This window comes from Opisthocomus hoazin, chromosome 22, assembly GCF_030867145.1.
Source record: "Opisthocomus hoazin isolate bOpiHoa1 chromosome 22, bOpiHoa1.hap1, whole genome shotgun sequence".
NCBI lineage: Eukaryota > Metazoa > Chordata > Aves > Opisthocomiformes > Opisthocomidae > Opisthocomus > Opisthocomus hoazin.
In genome coordinates this window covers 6,644,087-6,657,060 of record NC_134435.1, presented here as the reverse complement: position 1 = coordinate 6,657,060, position 12,974 = coordinate 6,644,087, and the positions used below count along the sequence as shown (strand labels likewise).

Sequence of the window (12,974 nt, the reverse complement as noted above, 5' to 3'; positions counted from 1 at the left end):
GGGGTGCAGGACATCTGAGATGATGGCATGGCCGAGGTGGGAACTCCTGCTGCCTCTCCCAGCTCCGTGCCCCTTGGCAGCCCAACCGGCCCCGAGTCCCCAACCAAACCCACTCTCTGCCGCAGCATCCCAGTTGCACAAGACATTTTACTCCTTTTTCCAAAACAAAAAAAGGACTGGGAGGGCGCGTTGGCGGTCCCCGAGCGGCTGCATCGGCCGGGGGTCAGCGGGCGGGAGGCACAGTGCCGGCACGGCCCGGCCCGGCGAGGCGTCCGGGGGGAATACGCCGAGTCGGTTCAGTACAGGCCTTCTTTAATAAAAACATGAGTCAGCTGCTGGCGTGGGCAGCGGATTTTCTAAACATCCCCTCATATCCTGAGAAAGGGAGGGAAAAAAAAAAAAAGAAAATGGGAGGGGGGGGGCTTGAGGGGGGGAGAAAAAAAAAGAAAAGAAAAGAAAAAGAAAACAGGGAAAAAGGCCAGAATTGGAAGCAGACACGGAGAGAGCAGCTCCTTCCCTCCGGTTTAAGGAGGCGAGAGCTGGGCTGCTCCGGGCTCCTTCGGTTTCCCGTTCGCCGGGCCCTCGCCGCTCCCCGTCACCGGCAGCCTGCTGCAAACCTCCCCTCTCTGCAGCCACTTCAGCTTCTCCTCCTTTTTTTTTTTTTTTCTGTTTTAATTTTTTTTCCTCCCCATCGCACTCGCCTGCCGGGCTTTAATCGCAAGTTTTGCTCTGCGAAGGGTCCCCGCAGAGGGTGGAGGAAGGAACTCGGAGGGACTCCGCTCCTCATTGGCGAGGCAGCCTCCCCCCTTCTCCTCCTCCCGAGGTCCCTTTTTATTTACACACGCACACACGCACACGCGTGTACATCCCTCGGCCCGGGGCTTTGCTCCACGCCGGGGCCGCAGTGGCCGGACCCCCTCCCAGGTGGGCTGGGGGCTGCCCAGGGCAGATGCAGTAGAGGAGCAGAGCGAGGGCTTGGCTGCAGCCCAGCCCTGGCACAGCCTTCCCTCTCCTTTTGATTACTTTTTTTTAGTTTTTTCCCCTCCTCCCTTCCACTTTATTTCTTCCCTTCCGTCTCTTTCTCCTTTAAGTGGAAAAGCCTTGCCAGCTGGGGAAGGCTGGGAGGGCAGGGAGAGCCTCGGCAGGCAGCAGATAAAGAGCGCGGAGGAGGAGAGGAAGGAATTTCGGGGCGGCCAGCGCCCGTGGGACGTGCAGCACAGGCGCTCGCCCAGTGGGACCCTGCCCAAGGTAAGCCCTTGTGTCTCCCACCCGGGTGCCGGCTCGCCTCCGGCTCTGCTCCGGCTCTCCAGCCGGGAAACCTCACACTGGAGGTGGTGTGGACCCCAAGGACCCTCTCCCCGTGCCAGCCTGGTTGCTCTGGAAGGGGCTTTGCTCCCCTGCAGGGGGCTGGCACCCCACAACACCCTGCCAAGCCCTGGGGAGCTGGTGTTTGGTGGAGAGCGGCTGAGCTCTGCGGCTTCCCATGGGAAAAGCCATCCCGTCAGCTCTCGCCTGGGCTGGGACGGCTGCGGGGAGCCAAGGGGATGCTGCAGCTGCAGGGCAGGAGGGGGGAACCAGGGGATATCTGCTTCTCCCTGGATCAGGGGTAACCCTGGCTATCCCAGCCCGGTGGCTGTGGGAGGTCTGGGGTATGCGTGGGGAAGGGCTGCTCACCATCCCCAGCGAGTCTTCTTTTAGAGGTGTGAGCGTGCCCCGCTGCGGAGCAGTGTCACCCCAGCGTTAGACCATCCGGACACATCCATGGTCATCCCTAAATGCAAGGTGCTCCTAGGACCATGCCGCTTCGGTCGGTGCCCTTGGTGGGACTCCTGTCCCCGTGGGCCAGGCCAGCGCGGAGAGGGACATCTGCAAGGGCCCATGCCCCGGCGTGCTGGGTACTGGTGAGGGGAGAGCCTGGTAAAACCCTTATAGGCATGGATGAGGGCAACTGCTCTGCTGTGCCAAGAGCCGAGGACGTGGATGCCCCCTCCCTGGCAGTGTTCAAGGCCAGGTCAGATGGAGCTCTGAGCAACCTGATCTAGTGAAAGATGTCCCTGCTCATGGCAGGGGGGCTGGAACCAGATGATCTTTAAGGTCCCTTCCAACCCTCACCATTCTACGATTCTATGATTCTATGACTTCAGGGCCTTCAACAGGCTGGAGCTGGTCTGGAGCAAAGCTGTTCTGACTCAGGCAGCCCTGATAGCCCAGGGACAGGGGGCTGCATGAACTATGGGGCTTTGGTGCTCACACTGGGACCATTGTGGGCTCAGAGCATCCAGCTCATGCACTCACCTGCCAACAGGGAGACCTTCAAAGCAGAGATTGTGGTGGAAAATGATGATGGGCTACACCATCGCTGCCCTAGAGCACCTGGGGCTTCAGCTAAACCTGCAGGCCAATAGCTAAAAGCGGTCATTTTGGTGTGCAAACCCTGTTTGCAGGGGCTTGGCTGTCCCAAATCTTTCCAGAGGGTGGTCCCCCATCGATGACAAGGACCAGCAATGTTGAACTCCGGTCTCCCCTGGGGCCACTGAGGGTTTGGTTGAAGGGTCATTGCCCCCTCAATATCCTGCAGGAGAAAGTGCTTGTGCACCCCATGCTCTCAGGAAAGGGGCACGTTTTGCTCAGGCAGCCGGAGCCAGCAGCAAAGCCATGGCTCTGCCTGGCAGATGGCATGTGCTGGGCTGGCTCAGAGCAGGAGCCACCAGGTAGCTGCCCCGGGCAGCAGCCACCCCTGGGCACCCTCTGACATGACGCTTGAAGTCACTCCTTGACATCAGTATCACCCAGGCTTGGGTGTGCTGGGGCCCTAGGGGCAGTCACCGTCCTTGAGCAGTGTCCCTGTGTCCAGGAAACACCCCGAGTCCGTCAGCGCATCAAGAGTGTTTGGGAGAAGCATCAAGCCGCAGCGACCCACCTGCAGCACGCAAAGGGCTTGTCTCTCTCCCTAAAATCAGACGTCCCTTCCTCCAGCTCAGCAGCCCAGAGGGTCCCGCTGAAGGAGCAGGCGGAGGGACCGCAGCCACCCCATTACCCGCCCTCGGCTTGTCTCCTGCATCCCCGCGCAGGGCTGGGGGTTCAGGGTGTCCGTGGTTTGAACTGGGAGCACAGTCTGAACACGAGCACGGCCAGCGGCAATGCTGCAGCCAGGGAGACGTTTGCCATGGCTTGTTGTCCAAAGTTCTGGGCATTTCGAGTGGGGTCCCTCAGGGCTCTGGCGTGGGCTTGGTCCTCTGCAATCTCTGCATTAACCGCCTGGGCCACGGACGAGCGCGCGGCCTGAGCTCTGGGCTGGCACGGAGCTGGGTGGGCAGCCGGTGTGCGGGCAGACCGGAGCGCGGGAGGATCCCAAGGGCTCCAGGAGGAGTCCGGCGTCAACCAGGCAACGGCGAGCTGTGACTGCATGCTGCGATGAGGAAGGAAATATTAAATGGCTGAGCGTGATTTTGGGAGGCAACAGCCCAGGCAGCTTGTACGGTGGGAAAGGATCTGGGGGCTACAGCAGACACAAATCAGATTGCAGGTTTCCCTGCACCACACTGCAGCAATTCCCATGGGATGTCCTGAAGGGCACACAGCTGCGCGAACAGGCAGGGTGGAGGGAGCGGGTCCTCCCCAGCGACGCCGAGCGCCGTCAGCGGGGATGCACACAGAGTGGAGGGGCTCGGGGAGAGCAGGGAGGGCGATCAGAAGGCCAGAAGAGGCTGTGGAACCCTGGGAGAGAGGTTGATGGGGTTGGTTGGTCACTGGGTGTTGTGGGGAGGTAGCGCACAGTCTTTGTGCATGGGAAAGGTCACTGCAAAGAAAAAAGCTGGCTTTCAGGGAAAATGTCTGTAGGTTTAAAGATGTGAGGCTGGGTGCCTTCAGCCCTGCAGGCTTCAAAGGACGTGGGCAAACGTCTGGCTAGGGAGATGTGGGCACTGCAGCAGGGCAATGACCCCATGATCTCTTTCAGCATCGTTTTTGACGGGTCTGTGACCAGATTTCCAACACATTCAGAACACTGCTAGGAAGAGGAGAGTGCTGAGCCCTTCTCCAGGACTAGGGCAAGATGAAATTGTCTTAGTTAAGAAATGCTCTCTAGCTGCAAAAGCAATGCCATGCAAGAAGAGACCATGTTGGCTGGCCGTGGCGTTGCTCAAACGGCCTCAAGTTGCATCAGGGGAGGTTTAGATTGAATATTAGGAAAAATTTCTTTACTGGAAGAGTGGTCAGGCATTGGAACAGGCTGCCCAGGGAGATGGTGGAGTCCCCATCCCTGGAGGTGTTCAAGAAGCATGTAGATGTGGCACTTCGGGACATGGTGTAGCAGGCATGGTGGGTATGGGGTGACGGTTGCACTTGATGATCTTAGAGGTCTTTTCCAACCTTAATGATTCTATGATTCTAAATGATGGACCGGTGTGACTGGCCACTGCCAGAGGGTCCGGGTAGGGGGTTCTGCGCCCGGCTCCACTGTGGGTCCAGGCAGTCCCCGCGGTCCCTCTGGCCCCAGTGTCTGATGGCGTGCTGAAGCAAGATGGGATTGCAGTTGTGTTCGTAGGGTCAGGCTCCAGCAAAGCATCTTCCCAGGATGCAGCAGCAAAGGGCAGGGAGTGCAGGAGCCGAATCCCGTGGGAGCGCAGGTGATGGTGCTGGGAGCAGGGGCTGCCTTTGGCCCAGAGCTGCGGGGAGCTGGGGACCGCACGGGCTCAGGGCTGGCTGGACGCGTCCTATCGCTGCGAGGGAGGATCCGGGCCGACTACTTCGCAGGGTTTGTTTGTTTATACTTTAACCAAGGGAAAGAAATCCCCTGGAGAGGAGCTGAGAGGGGAGGGTATAGACTGGGTATTGTTTCCTGAGGGGCTGGAACAGCTCCAGGAGGCTCCTTCCGCTCCGCCAGGCAAATCGGACATAACAAGGTTCGTTTTAGGGGTGGCTGTTTCGCCTCCTCCTCTCCCCGGTTGCCTAGTTAGGTTCCCCAAGCCAAGCGCACCTCTGCCCTGCTCCGTTCCCACCAGGATGTCTCCTCCTGGAAGGGCAGCGCTTTCCTGGCACTGCCGGGGACATGGAGCAGACCCCAGCCGGGACAGGGACACATGCCAGGGATGCACAGCGGGGTGCTGGGATGGGTCACATGCTGAGCAAGGGGGTCCCAAGGGTCCCTTGTCCCCCTCAGCCTGGTAGCAGGAGACGTACAGTGACGCGCTGCCCCTCGCACCCTGCTTTGACATCATCCCTGGGCGCACGCCTGGGACACAGGCTGTGGCATGTCCTGGTCTGTGTTCATATCCTTCTCCTGCAACCACTGACCTGCAGAGCCAGCGGACCGTGGTGTGGAGAGCCCACGCAGGGAGCTCACGAAAGCTCCCACAGAAAGGCTGCTGCCAGGAACGCCAGGTTGGGGTAGTGCACGTGGTTCATGCCCTGCACCCACGGATGGACTCGTCCTCTCCAGGGCATGCCTGCAGTGGCACCCACATGTCTGTCCAGGTCTCCACTAGCACCCATTCGACGTTCTTCCCCGGGCTCGGCGAGAGCCGGCGCGTGATGGGGCTCGCAGCAGGCTGTGGGGTCCAGGAGCAGGGCAGGGCTGGGGGGGACACAACCCTGCAGGGTTGTCAGACCCCAGGCTGCAAACCAGGGGACAGACGGAGCAGAAGGCACCTTCTCCTTGCCGAGGAAGGGGACTTCTCAGCCCGGGGCTGCTCGGGGGGACGAGGCTCCCGAAGTGGGCAGGAGACGGGCTGGCGACAGGCAAGCCTGTGCCCCATCCTGCCAGTGCCTCTGCCTTCTCCTTGCTGGCCGGTCTGCCAGGCCAAGGAGGCTGTGACTGAAATCTTAATGCTACCGAGACACAGCCATTGGCACCAATTAAATTGCTACATTCATGTTTGAATTGCTTTAACTGGCGAGACACACTGTCTTATTTATACAAAAAAATATGTTTGCTTGTGGGTTTGTCTGAACTGGGGCCAGCAGAAAATGCACCATTTCGAGCCCCGCTCTCTGAAGGCGCATTCTCCGCTCGCAAGCTGGGAGTCACCTCGGCTTCAGCCTTCGCTGAGCGAATGGCTGCGGAACAGAAACCCCGCTTTCCTCGGGGCCGCCGGCATGGCGAGAGGGGTCCCCTCCTCTCTCCCCGCAGGCGGCTGCCAAGTTTCCCTCTCCGGCCTGGGAGCTGTGTGGGACATTATGGTCTGATTCAGGGCGGTGAATTCCTGGTGCGGGGAGCGGGACTCAGTGTCCATTTTAAAGCTGTGCTGAGAGGAGGGGAGGGCTGGGGGTGCTGCCAGCCCCCGCGCCGAGTCCTGCCTCAGCTTCTCCTCTGGATGGTCCGTGGGGTTTTGGGGGCAGGGGCTGCTTGCAGAGCACGGGTGCAAGGGGGAACTGATTTTTGCCCCGTGACTGAGGGCAGAGGAACCGCTGGAAGCTATAAAGGACCCTGTGTGCAGGATGGCTCATGCTGCCTGCTCCAAGCGCATAGGAAGAGGCTGTTCAGCCTGCAGATGCACAGGGAAACGTATTGCCTTTCTGCATCCACTGGTCCAGAAGGCTCCATCACTGCGCCCAGGTCCTGCTGTTATAAGGAGGTGGGGGCCAGCCCCTCATCCTTGTGCATTGAGCACAGGGGGTCTGACGCCAGCTTGCCAACGGGTAGGAGGGGAGGCAGGGGATGAAAGTGGCTGTCCCCACCGCTGCAGTTTGGCCATCCCTGCGGTCCCAGTGCTGGGTGCCATCACCACACTCGTCCTGCCCCACGGGTAGGCCTATGGAGGAGGGGGCAGGATCAGCCCCCGGCACCAAGAGCTGCATCAGCAGCTGCGTTTTGCTCCCTCTCAGGGACCCAGAAACAGCAGGTTCAAATCAAACACAGCCCTCCTCTGAAAGCAGCCCTTCGCACCCCAGCGCTGCCCGGGCCCATCCTCTCCCACCCTGACCACGGTGCCAAGCTCCTCTCCAGGTCCTACGGATGGGTGAAGGGTGCCCTGACCGCAGAGCTGGTGAACGCCTAATCCCAGCCACGAGAGCCCAAAGCCCCAGAACAAAGCGATTAAGCTCGGGTCCCTTGCAGACAGCTGAGAAGAGAAGTGCCGACGCATCCACGCAGATTATCTCCTCCTCCTCCCCAGCAGATCTGTGTCTCACGGAAATTTTCAGAGGATCGGGTTGCCCATCCTTTGCTGGGACATGGAGCTGGAGAACCCCCAACAACTCTGGCTGCTTTCAGGGCATTGCAAAGTCCCTATATCCTGCTAGCTGGAAGAGGAGAAGAAGATGGCTCTGTTTCTCCTCCTGCCTCCATTGCCCTCCCCTTGCAGCTGATGATTAGTGGTTAATTAGAGCCAGCTGGAACCTTTGGCCCCAGCCCTGGCCCCACCGTAGCAGCCACCCTTGAACAGAAACCATAAGTAGGTGGTGGAGATGCTGGTGTGCTGGAGACTGTTATTCTCCTCGTGTATACCTTAGCAAAGTGCTTCCCTTGAATTGCTGTGGCAAGGCAGACGTGGCTTTTGGGCAGCTGTGGCACAAGAGTGAGGAAAGCCCTGGGGGCACCAAGGCATGGGATGAGGAGCTGGGATGGTGTCCAGCCCTCAGTCCCACATCCCCTGCTTCCCCTCTCCACTCTGCCGGCGATGGGGAAAAGCATCGAGTGAGCGGATGGGCTCTGCGCAGAGAGGTAAGCCCCATCCAGCCCCACGTGCTCCAGAGCTGGGACCCCCAGATATTCCAGTTAGGGCATGGAGGGGCCAGAAAGCTCTTTGAGCTGCTGCTACCAGTCGTCCCCGATGCTTTGCAGTTGGAGCCGTCTTTTTCTGGTGCCAGCGGCGAAGTGATGCAGGGAGCTGTGTGGGTCCTGACTTGTAGTTTGGGTGTCCTGCAGCCACATCCATAACTCGCATTGCTCACGTGCTCAGGAAGCAGCGCGGTGTGTTCTCCTGAAAATGTCTCTGCTGCCAGGGGTGATGGAGGAGCTGGGGGATGAGCGTGGGCAGCCCCGCCTGGGCTCTGTTGCATCCTTTAGAGCATCCTTGTGGGGAAGGGCACTGGGAAAGGCTGAAACACTCCCAAGAGGCACATCTGTGCCTCCCCTGGGGGGGTCATCACACTGCGAGGGGTGAGCTCCAAGGCTGAGCAGAGCCCTGCTCCCCACAGTTGACGTGAGCATCCCCAGTCATGCACAACACCAGACTTCAGGGCTGTGCTCCATAATGCTGTCCAGTCCCCAGCACCACCACAGGCCAGCCCCAGCATCACCATGACCCTGGCACCCACTGACTGCCCAGGGAGACCAAGGGGGACAGGATTCGGCCAGGGCAAGGAGCTGTGTACGCAGCAGCCTTGCCCAGCACTTGGCAGCCATTCCTCCCAACACCCCCATCCCTCCTTCCCCAGCCCCAGGTGAGCCCTGGTGCTCGCCCAGGGTTTTCCCAGAGCCAGGGCCACGCTCGCAGGCTGCGGGGAGCAGCCCTGCCGGCCCTGGGGTCTGGCCTTTCCTCCGAAAGCGGAAGCTGGGGAGCATGCGTAGCCGAAAGGGCCATGAATACCAACACTCGGGGCTGGGGGATTATTTATAACGCTGGCACCTCTCCAAACAGATGTTTTGTTTTATTTTGAACTTGCACTAAATAGGTCACTCGTTTCCTCTGTCTCCCATGGGCTTAAAATGGAGGGGGAAAGCGGGGGGTTTAGGAGTGAGAGAGCAGGGCTCGCTGTGGTCCCACGTCCCTGCACGCCAGCTCCTCGCAGCGATGCGTTGAGACCCCGTGGCTGGAGGTCTGCGTGCATAGACTTTGAGGTCCCCGCGGCCTCAGAGAGGGAGGATGGCCGCAGCCGAAACGGGGCTGCGTGGGGCTCGCCATCCCACCCCATTCCTCATGTGGCTGACCCCAGGGCTGCTGAATCATACCGCCGGGGCTCAATACGGACTCGTCATCCTCCCCGGCAGCCTCCCTCCATGCTTTGGAGTCATGACCCTCATTTCTGGCTTTCTGACAGATGCTGTCAAAGCCCACGATAGCCCATGGCTGGCCCAGAGGAGGCTGGCCGTGCTAGCTCGTGTGCTGCTGTCTGCTGCAGGACTAGCGTCCTCACGACCACACAGCCACCTCCTCCAGGTGCCACTGAAGCTGGGGACCAGGGTCTGGGGTCCTGGGTAGGGGCTCTGGTTGCACCAGCCCTGCTTGCTGCTATGCCTGCATGTGGGCATGGTTTCGCTGAGCTCATACTACCCCGAGGTGGCATCTGCCCATGCTTTGACCATCTCCTAGAGAGCTTGTGGTTGTGGCTTTAATCTCGTATTCACAGACCAAGGAGCTCGGGCAAAACCACTCGGAGGGTTCAGGCACTTGCGACACTGCCTGTGAGCGCTTGCAAAACCTCACCACTGCGTGACTGAAAGAAACCCCCAAACCCAGGCACGTTGCAAACAGGCACCCAGGGCTCTCAGCTTCCCTTGGTCTCACCAGCGCCTGGGTAAAGCCTCGGACCCCCTTGGCACTGACAGGCGGCCAGGCGAGGAGAGTTTCGCCCCTAGGTGTTCATCCTTTGGGCAGGGATGACCTGTGGGACCCCGGGGACTCCCCAGCCCCTCTGCTCCTCAGCCTGGTTTCAGATTTCCTACCTCTGTGTTTTATCAGCAGCTGTTTATGGGCCTTGGGATGACAGGCTCCCCATGTGTGTGCCCTGCCTAATTCTAGCCATGTGCTGGGAAAAAGAAAAAGGGCTCTGTGATGATAATCTGGCCTGTGAGTAAACGCGGTGTCATGGGAGCCAAGGGACCCCAGAGGAGAGCTGTTGCAACTCCGGACAGTTCCAGCCAAGGGGAAAAGAAAAAAAAAAAAGGCAAAAAAAAAAAAGAAAAAAAAGCACTCAGTTTTATTTAGATTAAAGGGTGGGAAAGAAGCACTCGCGGAGGCCAGGAGCAGGGTGGCAGAGGAAAACAGGACAAGCCAAGCAGTTTCGCTGCTGGACAAGCAAGGCTAGAGTTTCAGGGGTTGCCAGACTTTGCTTGGGGAGCTTTTTGTCTTCAAAAGCGGGGGACAGTGTGTGTCCCCCCCCTAGCCTGGAGAAGACCTTGCTCCCTGGCTGTGAGCGGCATTGATCATGGGATCCATACGGGGCTTTTATTTATTGCATACGGGCACTCATGATCTCACTTAATGACTCAGATGCGCTTAGACAAAGGAGAAATAAAGTATATTTTGCTTCCCGCTAATTTGCACCAGATGTCCCTCGCCTGCTTGGCAGGATGGAGGGGCCAGCGAGCATTGTGGGAGCGCCTGGAAGCGCAGCCCCAGCAAGGCAAGGGGCTAGAAATAGAAAGCCAGAGGAAGAGAAAGGACCGGCGGCTGTGTTAGAGGCCTGGCTCCGCTTTTCCACTGCTTCCTTCACCACGGTCGTGCTGCCGCCAGCCAAGATGCCCTCGTGGGCTGGGATGGCGGCCAGCACCTCTGCCCAGCATCGCCAGAGCGGGGAGGCTCGGGCAAGGGGAGCACGGCCAGGGGAGAAGAGCAACGTGGGGCAGTGGATGCAGGAATTGCCCCTGGAAAAGCAAATGGGATTTGCTGGGAGGGGGCTGTGCATGCTGATTTCCAGCAGACAGCACATTGCCTTGCTGGTGACCGATGGTCTGTAGGGACCAGAGCTGCTTCCAAGGTGGCTGTCAGAGCAGCTGCGGCTGCTCTCCCTCTCCCCAGCACGCTGAGCCATCCCCTTCACTGTGCACCAGCATTGCTGGATCCCAGCTCCTGCAGCTCTCGGGGTGCTTGCAGAACCCCCATACTGGTTCTCCGCAGGGCATTAGCGGTTGTGGAGGAGAGGCGAGAAGCGTGGTCTAGGCATGCTTGGGAGGAAGGCAGCGGATCAAGAGGGTCTCCTTAATGTGGATGCCCATCTGTGTAGATCTCCCACGGTTTAAGGCATTTGCAGGGCTGGAAATGGCCCCATCCCAGGCAATCCAAGCTTGGGGATGGGCAGTGCCATGTGGCGCTCATGCCAATAGTGGCTGCCGTGCGTGCTGAGATGCTCTGCCAGGAACACTGCACTGTACGCATGCTGGGAGCAAGTGCAGAGGGAAGGGAGCTCAGAGGTGTGGCAGGGCACGTCGAGCAAAGTCAAAGGGATTTCTTGCCTTTTTACCCAAGAATAGTCAAGACTGAGCCCACACAACATATTTTGGGCATTAGCAAAGGCATCTTCGGCTTACAAACATCCTTAAACAAGAGTTAGGTCTGGAGTGGGGGAACAGAAATAAATCAACAAAGTTTGGTGATGCCTGAGCTCCTTAGCAAGGCACTGCGAGGTGCAAGCAGTGGCAGAGATAGCTGAAGGCATGCTCCTCCCTGAATAAAAGTGGGCTTATCCCCAGCAGAGGCTGGATGTGGCTGTTCCTTGTATCCAAAACCCTGGGTGTAGCCCTGCTCCCACGGCAGAAATTCCTGTCTGAGTTCATCAACCACAGAGGCATCGGACCCCGACTGCTGCTCACAGTGAGCAGGGGAGCAGGAGAGGAGGTGGAGGAGAAGGCTCAGCTGTCCTCAGACTTGGGATGCAGGAGAAATTGGTGCGGGCTGCTCTGGAGAAGCTGCGAAGTCAGGAGCTGGGGAATCACGAGACCTGAATCCCAGCCCTGGCGGAGCCGTGGTCCTGCCTCGTGGCCTTGGCGGTGCAGTTTGACCTCTCTGCTCTGGCCCTCGCCTGGGTCCTTTCTGTGGGAGCATGGCTCCACAGAGCTGCTGCTGCTCAGGGGTGCCTGGGGACCCCCGTTTATCCCACTGCCCCACGCAACACCCTGTGAAAGCGTGAGGCTAGAGACGTGCAGAGAGGCTTCCAGTGGTGCCCGGCCCCAGACAGCTATGGGACCCTCTGCTTTCACCAGCATGGTGGGGAGCTGCCAAACCCAACAGCCCCAGTGCCGGCTCGTTTCTCCTCGTCTCGCCTGCAAATGCTGCTCGCCACGCTCGGCATCCGGAGGAGGACCGGCCGCCGGGTGCATTCTGCGGCCACGCGTGCAGCGCGCCGGCCGGGCTGACATGATTACAGAGCAGAGATAAGGACAGACAGCGCGGCTGTGTCACCGGGCAGGGACAGTCGCCTGTGACTCGTCTGGACTCAAAACGCTCCCAGACAGCGCGGAGGCGAGCGGGGACGCGGGGAGCAGGCTGGCGGGGAGCCGTCCTCCCCTGCGGCAGAGCCCCCAGAGCGGACCCAGGGACCCGAGCCCCCCGGGAGTGCAGCCACCCCACAGGCATGTGGGGCTGAGGGTGGGCACGGGGCTGCATCGCTCGGCCAGCCCAGCCTCCCTGCGAGCCAGCTGACCTCCTGTCTCCTCTCGCAGCCAAATTCCTCTCTTAGAATAATAAACAGTGGAGCTCAAGAGCAGAGCTCCCTGCCCTGCCGGGCCAGGGACGGCTCGCCCTCGCATCATGGTGCCGGAGAGGGGCAGAGGGAAGGTCTGTACCTGTGCTGGCAGGGAGGAGAGTATGGCGAGGGAATAACACTGGGATGGAGAGCTGGGACTTCACCTCTAGGGCTGCACGGTGGGCTGAGCGAGGGGCACTTGACATGGCATTGCTGCAGGACCTCCCTTGGCCAGGCAGGAGATGTTCAAACCCTGCCTGCACAAGGTCCTGTGCAGTCTGTTGTAGGAGACCCTGCTTTGGCAGGGGGGTTGGACTAGATGACCCACAGAGGTCCCTTCCAACCCCTACCATTCTGTGATTCTGTGGAGGTCCTGGCCCGTGGGAAGGATGGAGGAGTCTGAGGGGTCCGTGGCACCCTGCTAACCCGTAGGGCTGGGAGGAGAGAGCCCAAGGCAGCTGAGCACCATGAAGGTGCCTGTGTTTGGGTCCCTGGGTGGGATAACGGCTGCGCACCTGCTTTCGGATCACTGAGTGGGGCTGCACCCGCCTCAGCTCCTCCTTGTCTGGCACTCACAGGGTGCATCTCGTTGCTCTTGCTGAGAACAAAAGCTGAGATGGAGGAGGGAA

The 12,974-nt window shown here is 59.7% G+C and overlaps 1 protein-coding gene across 1 annotated transcript in view; it reads left to right on the top strand.

Moving 5' to 3' along the window:
* The first annotated feature begins 677 nt into the window (after positions 1 to 677).
* Positions 678 to 12,974, top strand: part of PDGFRB (platelet derived growth factor receptor beta) — a 33,407-nt gene continuing 21,110 nt past the window's right edge. Inside the window, exons 1-2 of the mRNA XM_075441518.1 lie at positions 678 to 924; positions 1,092 to 1,248. The gene's annotated coding sequence lies outside the window, so the exon portion shown is untranslated. The remainder of the gene's footprint in view (positions 925 to 1,091; positions 1,249 to 12,974) is intronic.